This window comes from Gossypium raimondii, chromosome 8, assembly GCF_025698545.1.
Source record: "Gossypium raimondii isolate GPD5lz chromosome 8, ASM2569854v1, whole genome shotgun sequence".
NCBI lineage: Eukaryota > Viridiplantae > Streptophyta > Magnoliopsida > Malvales > Malvaceae > Gossypium > Gossypium raimondii.
In genome coordinates, this window is record NC_068572.1 from 12,677,705 (window position 1) to 12,693,279 (window position 15,575).

Here is a 15,575-nt window from a genome sequence, read left to right on the forward strand (position 1 = left end):
TTTTTGCAATGTCGAATAAAGAAAATAAAGTGTTCTGTACAGTTTTGAAGGATATAAAGGTCCCAAATGAGTATGGATCAAATATATCTCGATGTGTAGGTCTTAAAGATCGAAGAATATATTCCCCAAAATCACATGATCATCACATGATGCAAGATTTACTGCAAGTTGCTTTACGGTATTGTATGTCAAAAAAGGTTACGTATTGTATAATTGAACTGTCCAATATAAAAGCTATTTGTGGCAAAGTTTTGATTGTTAAAGAACTTAGGAAAGTAGAAGATCGAGTTGCCTTGGCTTTATGCAATTTGGAGAAGAACTTTCCACCTTCCTTCTTTACTATTATGGTGCACTTGCTAATCCATCTCCCTCATGAAGCAAAACTTGGTAGACTGATTTTCTATCGGTGGATGTATCTTATAGAGAGGTGCTAATTTATTTGTAAAGTTTTCATTCATTCATGAATATACCTTTAGTTACAACTTTTGATGATGTTGTAGATTCCTATGCAAATTGAAGTCGTATTGTCGTAATAAGCTTTATCCAGAAGGATCAATTGCTGAAGGTTACTTGGCAGATTAGTGTATGGCTTTCTGCTCTAGATATTTAGAAGATGTTAAAACAAGACCGAATAGACTAAGTGGAAATGCTGGCTCACTAATCATAACTTAACCAAAACTTATCTATTTCGAAGTTATGCAGAACCAATCGGTAAAGTTGAAATTTCACACTTAGATGATAGATCTTGGGTATAAGCACATTGATATGTTCTTTTTCACCACGATTCAATTGAATCATTACGTAAGTAAGTTTTAGAATTTGATAAATATTCATCTTTTTAATTTGTTTATCTTCTAAGCAAGTAATCCACTTTTTAACATAGTGAGTACAAACAAGTCTTGAGATCTCGTTCACGCTCCCAAAGATTACAACATCAAGAGATTCATAAGTTATTCACAAAATCTTTTCATGAGTGGTTAGGGCAAACGGTATACAGCTGAAGCTTTCATTGACAAATAATAATGTTTTTGTATAACATTTATAATTAATCAATTTACTTTGAATTCAATAGGTTTGGATTGGAAATGATGTCAATGATGAAGTTAAATGGCTTTCCCAAGGTCCGAATAGAGTAGTAAAAAGATATACTGCATTCCTCATCAATGGATTTAGGTTTCATACAAAATCTTGCGAAAGATTGAGGAGGACTCAAAATTGTGGAATAATTGTTAATTCTTCAATTACAAGTTATGCTAGTGCTAGGGACAGTAATCCTGTTGAGGGAAATGTGGAATATTACGGGCTTCTTATTAACATTATTGAGTTGGATTACTATGGCAAATGGAAGGTTGTCTTATTCCGATGTGATTGGGCTGATGTTAATACTACTCGCAGAATTAAAAATGATCAATTTGGTTTTACAATGGTGAACTTCTCTCGATTAATTCACACTGGACAACAATTGATAGACGAGCCGTATGTATTTTCTTCTCAAGTCAAACAAGTTTTTACTCGAAAGATCCAATTGATGAGGGTTGGTACGTTTTACTCTGTAACACCCCTAGAGACTTGTTTGACATGGGCAATGGAAGTAGAGATGACATCGACGAAAGATCAGAAACTTTGCCTTTTCTAGAACAAAACTTAAATGAACCTATCCTTAGTACTAGTACACAATTTCAAGGGGTTCGCCAGGATGTGGATGAAGGTATTTACGAATCATGATGTAGTAAGATTTTACGATTTTTTAATTAAATGTAATATTATAATTTAAATCTTGATCTTATTAAATATTTCAACTATTTTATATGTACTATTATTGTTGTAATTAGTTACTAAAATTTCAACTATTTTATGTGTATTATAGATAAAATGCCTAGAAGAAGATTGCGAGATCTAAGTATTATTCAAAATCCTCCAAATTTGGAAGAAAAAATAGTGAACAACAGACTGCTATTGGATCTTCGAATGTTCCGAATACAGCTGACTGCAGAAATTCAAAGTAATGTTAACTTTAATTTACATGCATGTTGACTTTTATTATTGATTTTTGTTTCAAATTATTATATTATAATATACCATTTTTTAGCTGAAGGTGGTGGGAGGCGCAAAACTCGAGGACGTACGCTATTAATACGAGTTACATTGGGTCGAGCGTGTCAATGTAGCTAGAAACAGTCATGGTCAGGCTATTGGATCAGAAGCTCGACTTTTAATAGGATACTTGGGCAATATAGCACGAAATGCATGTAACACCCCAAACCCGACCTAGACGTTATGGCCGAATCTGGAGATGTCACAAAAAAAGGTTTTGAAAACGGAGTCATTACGATAAATCATTCCATCTTATTATATCATATTCGTTTATATCTATTGTCGAAAGTGTTATTTAATTGATTTGTTTACCAAAATGTAATTTATAGTGGAAGTTATAGTAAATGTTATTTTCTTAAAATCCATTCGTAAGTTTGCAAAACCTTTGTTTTAGTAAAAACCATGATTTTAGATAACTGTCTCAAATAAAGTGTTAAACGAAAATCCAAATCCCAAAAATTAAACCAAACAGTCTGGAGAGTCCAGTTATTACAAAACCCCAAGAAATAATCCTTAAATAAATAAAACCTTTATTTAAGTCAGTTCATAGACTAGTAGTCACCGCGAGACTCCACTACACCGATCTGCCTAAGTCTGTGGATTACCTGAACAGCATAGACAGATAGAAGTGAATTTATGTAAACTCAGTATGTAACCCAACAGAATTAGACATGCTATACATACAGAAATCACATACACAGTCAGATTCAGATTCAAATTTGGAATTAATTTATTTATAGATTCAGATAACATAAATAGATATGCAGAACAGATATACAAAATCCTACCCCTATCCTTTACACACCAACTCCGACCATCCCAACACACCATATGGGGTTAAAAACACCAACCCATCCCTACACACCATATGTTGCCATTACGACACATATCAGACAATGTGTAGCCAAGCTGCCAGAATATAGGTGATGGTCGCCCTACAGAACCCTTCCTTCACATATACAAATCCCACTCCAATCAGATATATATATTCAGAATTATTATGCTTACATGCTCATATACAAATATCAAATATATATACATCAGAATAATCAGACATGTATAACAGTGTCATACTCAAAGCAAAATGTAAGACTATCAGATCACATGATTTTAGGGTTTGGTTAGCCCTTATCGACCCTACGGTAAGCTCATAGTCGATCGAAACGACCCGTGCAGCACTAGGGAAAATTTTAGAATTTTCGGACCACATGCCCGTGTGGGCCCACACACCCAAATTGGCCTTACTCGTGTGGCCCACACGACTTGGCCCAAAACTCACACGCCCAACTTGGCCTAGCCCGTGTGGCCCACACGACCACATGCACACCACCACACGGGCGTGTCTTGCGCACGACCGCACCTTTCTCAGACACACGGCCGTGTCTTGCACATGGCCAACCACATGGCCGGGCACACGCCTGTGTGGCATCGACAGAGAGCTTTTTCGACTTTCAGTGAAACCTGATTTTTTGTGTTTTGGGTACACACCTATTACGGTTTTGATGCAAAAACACTCCCGAGTCACACAGAACCTAAAATTGACCAATAAATCACACAGTTAGTCGCTTAAATCGACCCTAAATCGAACTACATCGAAATAGAAACCTTTTAATCTATCAAAATCCTTACCTTCGAAAGAGTAACAACGACTTTGCACAATTAAAGCACCGATTAGAAACCCTCAGCCCCTTGATCTTCTCCTAAACACCAAACAAACCCCATTAACCAATGATTCACTAACAAAAACAATAATCGCACTTACCAAACTTAACAAAAACGCACAATGAGCACCAAAATAATGAGATATGGAAATTTGACAGTAGGAAAACAAAACCAAATTCGCCGAAAAGGAAAACGACGGAGAAAATGGAAGAGAAAATAAAGAAAAAATTAACGTCAGATTTTTTTGGGAATTTTTAGAAGAGAGGAAATTTTAAAAAAAAAAGAAAATTAAAAAAAATATGTTATCAAATCCCAACTCCCCCACTAACCACTCAACCTCAACTACCTCAGAATCCCAGAACCACCGAAACTCTACCATGCAACCGAGTAGAAAAACACATCCACGCTAGCGCAAAGATTCGAACATAAGACCTCTAACACACTAACTCATTTACCACTCGAACTAGCAGGCTCATTCTGATATGAATTAACAGACAATTTTATGTAAGCCCACTCCACAAGGGTAAAGCTTGGATAAAAAAATAACAAAATTTGCTAAAAATAAGACTTGAACCCAATACATCTTACACACACCCAGAACATTTAACCACTAAAGCAGATACTCATTTATGTCAAATATTTATAGAAATAGAAATAAATTTTTCTGGGCATTACAACTCTACCCCTTAAAAGAAATTTTAACCTCGAAATTTACCTGATCCGAACAGATGAGGATACTGCTGACGTATCGAGTCCTCAAGTTCCCACATGGCTTCTTCAATGCCATGATTTCGCCATAGAACCTTTACTAACGGAAAAGACTTCCTCCTCAAAATCTTAAAATCTCGATCTAAAATCTGAACTAGCTCCTCCTCAAATGTCAAGTTCGGTCTAGCCTCGATCTCCTCGACAGAGACAATGTAAGATAGATCAAACCGATATCGCCTTAATATTGAGACGTGAAACATATCATAGATATGGTCTAACTCTGGAGGTAGCTCTAACTGATAAGCAACTGGCCCACATGCTTCAGAATTCGATACGGCCCAATGAACCTAGGGCTCAACTTGCCCTTACGATCGAATCTCAGAACTTTCTTCCATAGAGAAACCTTAAAAAACAAGAAATCACCCACAGAGTACTCGATGTCTCTCCCCTTCAAATCTGCAAAGGACTTCTGTCTATCAAAAGCCACCTTCAGATGATCTCGAATCAGTCTAACTTTATCTTCAATCTCAGAAACCAACTCAGGACCCAAAATTCGATGCTCACCCAACTCAATCCAACATGGCGGAGTACGACAGTTACAACCATACAAAGCCTCATAAGGTGACATTTGGATGCTAGACTAGAAACTATTATTGTAAGCGAGCTAACGGCAGAAAATCTTCCCAACTACCTCGAAAATCTATCACAAAACTCTGAAGCATATCCTCCAGTATCTGAATCACCCTCTAAGATTAACCATCGGTCTGAGGATGGAATGCAGTACTAAATTCCAATCTCGAACCCAGAGCCTCATAAAATTTCTTCCAAACTCGAGAAGTGAAGTGAGGATCTCTGTTAAAAATTATCGAAACAGAAACCCCATATAGTCTTACAATCTCAAAGATTTAGAGCTTCGCTAACTTTTGCAGAGACTAGTCTGTCTGAACTGGAATAAAATGAACGGACTTGGTCAATCGATCCACGATGACCCATACAGAATCCTTCTCAGTGGGTGTCAAGGGTAACCCACTAACGAAGTCCATCCTCACTCGTTCCCACTTCCATAAGGGAATCTTAATAGGTTGCAGGAAAAACGAGGGCAACCGGTGCTCAGCCTTAACTTGTTGGCATGTCAGACAATGAGCAACGAAATCTATAACCTCACGCTTCAAACCCGACCACCAGTACAGTTCATGGAGATCCAGATACATCTTATTACCACTGGGATGCATAACATAAGGGCTACTATGCGCCTCTCTTAGAATTGATTGCCTCATATTAGAACCATTCGACACACAATCCGACCTCAAAAACACAAAAATCCATCCTTATTCAGTCCATAATCAAAAGTATCGCCACTCTCAATCTGACAAAATTGCAAACCGAAAGACTTATCCCCTAACTGCTTATCCCGAATCTGATCAATCCAAGTTAGCTTAACTTGCAACTCGGCTAACAGACCTCCATCATCAAGTAAACTAAAACGAGCGAACATCACTCTCAAATCAGTCATCGCTCTGTGATTAAGAGCTTCGGCCACCACATTGTCCTTACCAGGATGATACTCTATGGTGCAGTCATAATCTTTGAGCAGCTTAATCCATCGACGCTGTCTAAGATTCAATTCCTTCTTAGTAAGGATGTACTTGAGGTTGTTGTGATTGGTGTAGATGGTACACCTTTCACCATACAAATAGTGCGTACAGATCCTTAACGCAAAAACCACAGCAGCTAAGTCGAGATCATGCATCGGATAATTCCCCTCGTGTGACTTAAGTTGATGGGACGCATAAGCTACAACCTTACCATCTTGCATCAGTACACAACCCAAACCAACATGCGACGAATCACTGTAGACCTCAAACTCTTTACCAGATTTAGGCTGTATCAGAACATGAGCCTGAGTTAGAATAGACTTGAGCTTCTCGAAGCTCAATTGCTATGCATCAGTCCAGACAAAAGGAACTCCCTTGTGCAGAAGCTTAGTCAAAGGAGCTGTAATCACAGAGAACCCCTCGGCAAACTGCCGATAATAACACGTAAGACCTAAAAAAATACGGATCTAAGATACATTCTTAGGTTGTTTCCAATCGAACACAGCCTCAATCTTTCTAGGACCAACTCGAATCCCCTCAGTATAAACCACGTGACCCATAAAAGTTACGTCTCGCAACTAGAACTCACACTTGCTCAACTTAGTGTAGAGCTATTTCTCTCGAAGTATATGAAGCACTACTCTAAGATGCTCATTGTGCTCATCCTCGGTCTTAGAGTCAACCAGAATATCATCGATGAAGACCACGATGAACTAATCCAGATATGGCTGAAAGACTCGGTTCATTAGATCCATGAATAAAGCCGAGGCATTCGTCAGACCAAAAGGCATACTAGGAACTCATAGTGTCTATAACGAGTCCTAAATGCAGTCTTATGAACATCAACTTCCTTAACTCTAAGTTGATGATACCTAGATCGGAGATCTTTTTTGAGAACATTAAAGTCCCTAGAAATGCAGTCTTATGAACAAACAAATCGTCTATCCTCGGAAGTGGATACTTATTCTTTACCGTCAGTTTATTCAACCACCGATAATCGATGCACATCATCATAGTGCCATCCTTTTTCTTTACAAATAGAAATGGTGCCCCTCACAAAGACACACTAGGGTAGATGAAACCACGATCCAAAAGCTCTTAAAGTTTAGCCTTAAGCTCTGTAAGCTCATTCGGTGCCATACGATAAGGAGTGATGGACACCGGAGTTGTACCTGGTAGAAGCTTAATACCAAGTTCAACTTCCTGATTCAGAGGTAAACCCGGTAACTCCTCAGGAAAGACATTTGGAAAATCCCTTACTATTCTGATATCCCTAACAGAAGAGTCCCCAAAAATAATAAAACTAGTGTAAGCCAAATATGCCTCACACCCTTTTCGAACCAATTTCTCAGCCACAAGAACGGATATCAAATTGGACAGATAATATCGATGCTCACTGATCACAACTACCTCTTTATCATCCTCAGACCTCAAAATGACCCTCTTAGTCGCCCAATCCAAACTAACTCGTTGCTCAATCAAGCAGTCCATACCTAGAATTAAGTCGAACTCCCCAAACAGAAGCTCCATCAGATTTTCCAGAAATACAGCTCCTTGCACCATTAATGGAGCATTCCTATAAAGTTTACTAACCTGAACAAACTGTTCCAACGGACTCAGTACAGTAATTTCACTAGAAGTGCTCTCAACAGAAGTCCCTAGGTTTTTGGAAATAGTACTAGCTACATAAGAGTGTGTAGAACCTATGTTTATCAGAGCAGCATAAGGTACATCAAAAATAAAGAACACACCCATGATAACATCAGGAGCATCTTTATCCTTTCGGCATCGAGCAGCATAAACCAGTGCAGGCTGCCTCCCTTCAACCTGATTAGCAATTCTGCCCAATGCTCTCTATCCTCGACCTATACCATTACCACCGCTAGCCAGTCCACGGCCCCTAGGTGGCTGCTGAACTGCGCTCTGAGGCTTTATAGAACTCGATCTTGAATTTTGCATCTAATCAGTCAGCTGTGGACACTTTCTAATACGATGTTCTAATGACCCACACCTCAAACAAGCCCATAATCTCCTCCAACACTCGCCTGGATGGTGCCTACCACAATCACTACATGGCTGAATCCTAGTAGGAGCAACAGGAACCTCCACTCTAACCGACCCATCAGGTCTGGCCCGTTTCTTCAGCCTCTAAATAGAACTAAAGGGCTCTAAAACCCTCTTATTCTTGCCTCTCTCTCGGTCCCTATTCTGGCGCTCCACACGTTTAACCTTTTCGACAATCTTCGCCTTATCTACCAAAATCGTAAACTCTCGTTCCCTCGGTGGAGCAATCAGTACCCTCAAATTATCCCTCAAGCCATCCTCAAAGAAGACACATTTCTCATACTCAGATGCCACCATGCCACTAATCTATCACCTTGCATGAGATTCATGAACTCACACCTACGACAATCTACATAGCTCGCCCCCACATACTTCCCTTGAAAAATAGTCTTAAAGACATCCCAGTTCAGACGATCCGGTTGAGTACCCTTCTCAACCGATAACCATCACTGACAAGCCTCGTTGCCAAGCAAAGAGACTGCACCCTTAAGTTTCTACTCAAGAGTACAATTGATCTCATTCATGATCCTCTCGGTGGCCTCCAACCAATACTCGGCCACAGTAGGAGCGAATCCAGTGACACCCCTAAACAGCTCAGCTCCATTGGAACGAAGTTGTTCAGTTACCGACCCATGGCCCTCATATCCAGAATGGGGTCAAACGATCCTCTCCAACACCCTGAACATGGCTTGGGATAGTACGTCGTCCCTAGCCGAATCGCTTTGAGACCCAGTCTCAGTAGCAGGCGAAATCAGTGTCTCACTCGTGTCTAAATTTGCATACTGCCTAAAGAGGAAGACTTAGCTCAAGCCCCCTTATGGCCTCTACTATGCCCACGAATACCACGATCGTGATTTCCACGAGTACTCATCATAAATTTCAAATTTTATCTGTTATAAAATTTCATGCATCATTTCCAATATTTATTAGCAGATATTTTATGCGTAATTTATGAGAAGTTCAAAAATGTTTTCAACGTTTTCAATCTCTAACTAACTCAGTATAGTTTCAGAAAGTATTAACTACAGTATTTTCAAAAAGTTCTATCTAAATTCAAAACGACTTAGAGGATAGGCATCGGAGACTCGGTGTACCACATACTTTCTCAAATTATCCAATTTATTTGAAAATCAATTCTTTTTGAAACACAATTTTGGAACCCAAAATTCACAGCCCAAGTTTTCAACCTGACTTTGATACCACTAAATGTAAACAACCAAACCTGATCTAGATGTTATGATCAAATTTCGAGATGTCACAAAGAAGGGTTTAAAAAACAGAGTCGTTACGATAAATCATTCCATCTTAATAACTCATATTTGTTTATATCAATTGTCAAAAGCGTTATTTAATTGATTTGTCTACCAAAACATAATTTACAACAAAAGTTATAGTAAACGTTATTTCCTTAAAATCCCATTCGAACTTTGGAAAACCTTTGTTTTTGTAAAAACCATGATTTTAGATAACTGTCGCAAAATAAGTGTTAAACAAAAACCCAAATCCCAAAAATTAAACTAAACGGTCCGGAGAGTCTGATTATTACAAAACTCCAAGTTATTTAAGTCAGTTTATAGATTAGTGGTCACCGCGAGACTCCACTGTACCGATCCGCCTAAGTGTGTGGATTACCTAAATAGCACAGACAAACAGAAGTGAAGTACATAAACTCAATTTGTAACCTAACAAAATTAGAAATGTTATACATACAAAAATCACATACATAGTCATATTCAGATTCAGATTTCGATTCGGACTGAAGTCATTTACAAATTCAGATAACAAAAACAGATATATAGAATAGATATACAAAATCCTACCCCTATCCTCTACACACCAACTCCAGCCATCCCATCACACCATGTGGGGTTAAAAACATCCACCCAACCCTATGCACCATACCTTACCATTACAACACATATTAGACAATGTGCAGCCAATCTGCTAGAATATAGGCGATGGTCGCCATACAGAACACTTCCTCCACAAATAAAAAACCCACCCTAATCAGATATATATATTTAGAATTATCATGCTTACATGCTCATATACAGATATCAAATATATATGCATAAGAATAATCAGACATGCATAAAAGTGTCATACTCAGAGCAGATATCAGACTATCAGATCACATAGTTTTCGGGTTTGGTTAGCCCTTACCAACCCTACGGTAGGCCCATAGTCGATCGGAATGACTCATGCAACCCTAGGAAAAATTTCAAAATTTTGGGCCCACATGCCCGTATGGGCCCACATGCTTGTGTGGCCCATACGCTCAGATTGGCCTTGCCCGTGTGGCATGTACGGCCTGGCCCAAAGCCCACACGCCCGTGTGGCAAGCTCGTGTAGGCCCACATACTTGGCCTATCCCGTGTGGCCCACATGACCACACCCACACCACCACACGGCGGTATATTGCGCACGGCTGCACCTTCGTCAGACACACGATCGTGTCTCACACACGGCCAACCACACGGTCGGGCACATACGCGTATGGCGTCGACAGCGAGTTTTTTTGGCTTTCTCTAAAACCAGATTTTTTGTGTTTTGGGTATACACCTGTTACGGTTTTGAGGAAAAAGCACTCTCGAGTGACACAACACCTAAAATTGACCAATAAATCACCAAATTAGTCACTTAAATAGATACTAAACCGAACTACATCGAAATAGACAACCCTTTAATCTACCAAAACCCTTACCTTTGAATGAGTAGCCGTGATTTCTCACAATTAAAGTGCTGATTGGAACCCCAACCCCTTGATCTTCTACTAAACACCAAATGAACCCCATTAACCAAGGATACACTAACCAAAACAATAATCGCACTTACCAAACTTACCAAAAAAGCACAATGAGCACCGAAATAATGAGATACGAAAATTCAATAGTAGATAGTAAAACAAAAACAAAATCACTAAAAAGGAAAAGGAATAAGAAAATGGGAGAGAAAAGAAAGAAAAAATTAATGTCAGATTCTTTTGGGAATTTTTGGAAGAGAGAGGAATTTAAAAAAAAAAGAAAATTAAAAAAAATTATTATCAAATCCCAACTCCCCCACTAACCACTCAACCTCAACTACCTTAGAATCCCAGAACCACCGAAACTCTACCATGCAACCGAGTAAAAAAACACATCCACGCTCGCACAAGGATTCAAACACAATAACTCCAACACACTAACTCCCTTACCACTCGAACCAGTAGGCTCATTCTGATATGAATTAACAGACAATTTTATGTAAGCCCACTCCACAACGGTAAGGTTTAGATCCAAAAATAACAAAATTTTCTAAAATTGAGACTTGAACCCAAGACCTCTTACACACACCCAGAACACTTAACCATTGAAGCAGATACTCATTTATGTTAGATATTTACAGAAATAGAAATAAATTATTCAGTACATTACAATGCTAATCTTTTGCCTATCAACTACGAGTCATGGCATCATAATCCTGATAGTAACAAAAATCAAGCTCTTGATAATATTATGGTAATAAAGTGAATGTAATTTATAATACTTTGGTTTAAGTTTCATTTATATTTATTTTCTAAACTTGTGTTATTTGTTGGAGAGATTTGCTTTATAGGTCTCGGATAATTATGTGAAGAAGGCATTAGGAAAAAATAGAGAGACCATAAAAGTGCTTTAAAGAAGGAATATTTTAAGAAAAATATAAGCCTCAAAGAGAAATTGCGAAATGTCCCGCCGGGAATGCTGAGGTACCAATGGGAAGACTCAGTTAGATTTTGGAATTCAAAGAAATAAGAGGTATTACGTACTTCCAAACTCTTATAATTATTTCGGTTTATAGTATTTACTATATACATAATAATAATTTCATAATGTAGAATTGTGAGCGAGTTGGAACTACAACTAGGCAAAAACAAAAATTCACACACACAGCTGGGTCAAAAAGTTTTGCTTGTGTAGCTGGTGACGAGGTACTTTGAATTTATTAATTGTGTCAATTATTAATTACTTTCTACTACATAATATTTTCCTACTATATTGTAGGAACTTTCTTCTGGTCAAAAAGTTGGATGCCTTCAACTTTTTGACATTACACATAGAAAGAAAGATAGATCTCCTATGACTGCTAAAGTTGCAGAAATTATGGTATATTTACTTAATAAAATTTGAATTATTTTAAATATTTATCATGTTTAATTATAATGGTTTAATTTGTCGTTTGTAATGCAAATAATGTTAAGTTATGTTGCATTTGTTTTGATTATATATTTTGTTTCTAACCCTTTGATTGTTTTATTAGGGAAATTAAAGGATAAAAGGGCGGAGTATAAAGCGATCGCTTCAAGTGATAGTTCTGTTAATCTTGACGACATTGATAATCGAATTATTACTAAAGTTTTGGGTCTTGAAAGGTCTGGTTGGGTTCGATTTCAAGGATATTTTGTTAACTCAACCCAATATTTTGGATCCAACTCGCAGTAATACATGCCTTCGGGGAATCAGGCTCAAGCTAAAGTTCAGAGGCTAAGAGACCAGATGGCTCAGATGCAAGCGAGCATAGTTGAGCAAATTTCTCAACTTAAAGTGGAGGCAGCATCGAGAGTAGTAGAGGCTCAAAGAAAATATGAAGAAAATATGACGAACGCCAGCTACAGCTTTAGAATATGATTAGGATGTTTCAGCAGTCGCAGAATCTGCCATCTTAGACGTTTGTTTTCTTATTGTGAGAATATTTTAACAATATAACTTTTGAATATAATATATTTTGTTATTTCATTTATTAATTTAGACCATATACATATTTCTTTCATTGGATTTGAAGTATCATTTAGATTTGCAGTTTTTGGTTGGATTTGATGTTACAGGAAATTATGTTCACAATTCGGGTTCTATATGAATGACAATGGGTTGGTAAAAATCTGCTAAAGTTAGTGGCGTCTTTCTACAAACGCTGCCAAAGAACATGACTTTTAGCGGCACTTTTACTAAAAATGCCGCTAAAGGTCATGTTCTTTAGCAGCATTTGTGGGGAAAGTGCCACTAAAGGTCATGTTCTATAATGGCGCTTGTAGGGAAAACGCTGCTAAAGGTCATGTTCTATAGTGGCGTTTTTCCACATAAACGCCGCTTGTAAGCAACCTTATCGATACGTTTCGGATCAAAATAGCGTCTACCCAGCTTGTTGTGATACTGCAAGTGAATCAAATGCTAACGAGACGGTTGAATCTTAACATAAACCCAACCCCTTTCGATGCAATTTATGTTATTTGACAGATTTTCTGAAAATATTTCATAAAAAGTGGATTTCAATTAAACAAACATGCATTCTAGGTTTTCTTATCTTTTCATTGTTTAGTTGAGTTTATTTTATATTTATAAATTTATATTTTTACATTGTTGTGCATATATTGCAATGATTTATTTAAAAATAAATACATCAAATTAAATATAGAATATTACTCCATTATTAAGCTAGAATTAACGGTCATAAATTGAAAACAACCAAAATGAATAGATAGATTACTTGATTGTGTTATAAAAAACAAAGATTGAATAATAATAAATTAACTTCCAAATCACAATTAGTACTATATAACATTAAATTAATAATATTATCCAAGTGCATATAATTAATAGTACACCACATGATGACTATAATATTTGTTTGAATAAGAATAAATTAGTTTTAAAAATAGTAAAATAAAGATTAAATAAAAGCTAATTTATTATTATTCAAAATTAGTAGAACAAAGAGGTTCAAATCTATGGTAAAATCATAAAACATGAAGACAATTAGGAGATGCCATTCTTAGGGTTCCAAGCTTTTAAATTCAAAACTCAAATAATTAACTTGTTATTTTCTTATACTTTTTATAGATTTGAGGTCACGAGAGCTTGATTTAGCTAGCCCATATACCAATTTATAAAATCATAAAGTTTTAGAAAGCTTTCATTGTTGATTTCTTAAAGTTTTAGGTGTTAAATTGATAGATTTTAAGCTTAGATGTGTGAAAGGACTAAATTGTAAATCTTAATTGATAGTTTCATACATTAGGAACTAAATTGAATAAAAATTTAAAATTGAATGTAAAATAAGAAATAGGAGGTCCCTAATGTATAATAGTGAAATCGAAATTCAATTTGAAGCTTTAAATCAAAAGTTATGTTAGTCTTGATTTTAGTGACTAAATTGAATAAATTGCAAAATTTGTATAAATTGATAATTGAATATGAATTGGTTGATTATTGATAGTGTTCTATGTTTTATTTTAATCTATAGCTAATGTCGACTGAAAAGTATCCGAAGACATTTTGTAAACAGAGCCTTATCAGTTTAGAAAATGTCTTACAAAAAAAATTGATAAGACATTTTATGGCAATAAGGGGGTAATTTTACATTGGCTAGAAAACCTTGTACGTTGACAATTCTATTTTACATGAAACAAATATCAAAAAAGGCTGAAAATATTTTCTGTAAAAGCTTTTATGTGAACCAAACGGAGCTTAAATTTTGCTTGAGCAAAGATAAAACATTGTCACGATTAACCATGTAACTATTAACCACGACATTACCACTAGAATCACGAATGTAGCGAGGAATTGTGGGTGGCGTCCGACCATATAAATTCTCAAATGGGGTCATTTAGACAACGGTTTGTGTAACAGTCTAATTTTTACTGGTGTTAGAAAAGACGATTTCGAAATCTCATTTTTGTAAGCCCAGTTCATAAATATTAAATTAAAATATTTACGGAGTTGATATAAAAATTGGAAAAGTCTTATCGCTATAGATTTTTAAATAGCTAAGAGTTTCAAATGGTAATTAAACCATTTTTATATCGAATATTGGAAAATTATGTTGCCATCCACTAATTTTAGCTAAACATGATTAAGGTTAATTAATTGAAGTTAGTTAACAATTAATTAAAATATAAAAGACAAAATAAAGAAGAAGATAGACATCTTTTCTCTCCATCTTATTCTTCAAGGCATGGATAAGAAAGAAAGAAACCCTTGAAGATTTCAACTTTCGACAAGTAATTGGTATGTTCAATTAAGTCTTTTTTTTTTGTAATTTTTATGTTTTTGACGTCATGGGAGCTTGATTTAACTAGCCCAGTATCAATTTGTAAAATTGTTACATTTTTTAAAAAGTTTTTAAAAGTTGTCATTGTTGGTTTATTGAAGAAATTGGTGTTAAATTGATAGAATTTAAATCTTAATTGTTTTGTACAAAAGCACTAAAGTGAATAAATTAAGAAATTGATGTGAAATTTTAGTAATAATAGATAGTAGAGAGTCCCTAAGGGATGTGATAGAAAGTGATTTTCATATTGAAGCTCAAATTTGAAAGTTATGGCAATTTTAGTTTTAAGGACTAAATTGAATAAAATATAAAACTTTAGGGGTATTGAAAAATAAAATTTCGTAGGTTCATTCATATCATGAAATAGTGTATAAATGTTTGGCATTG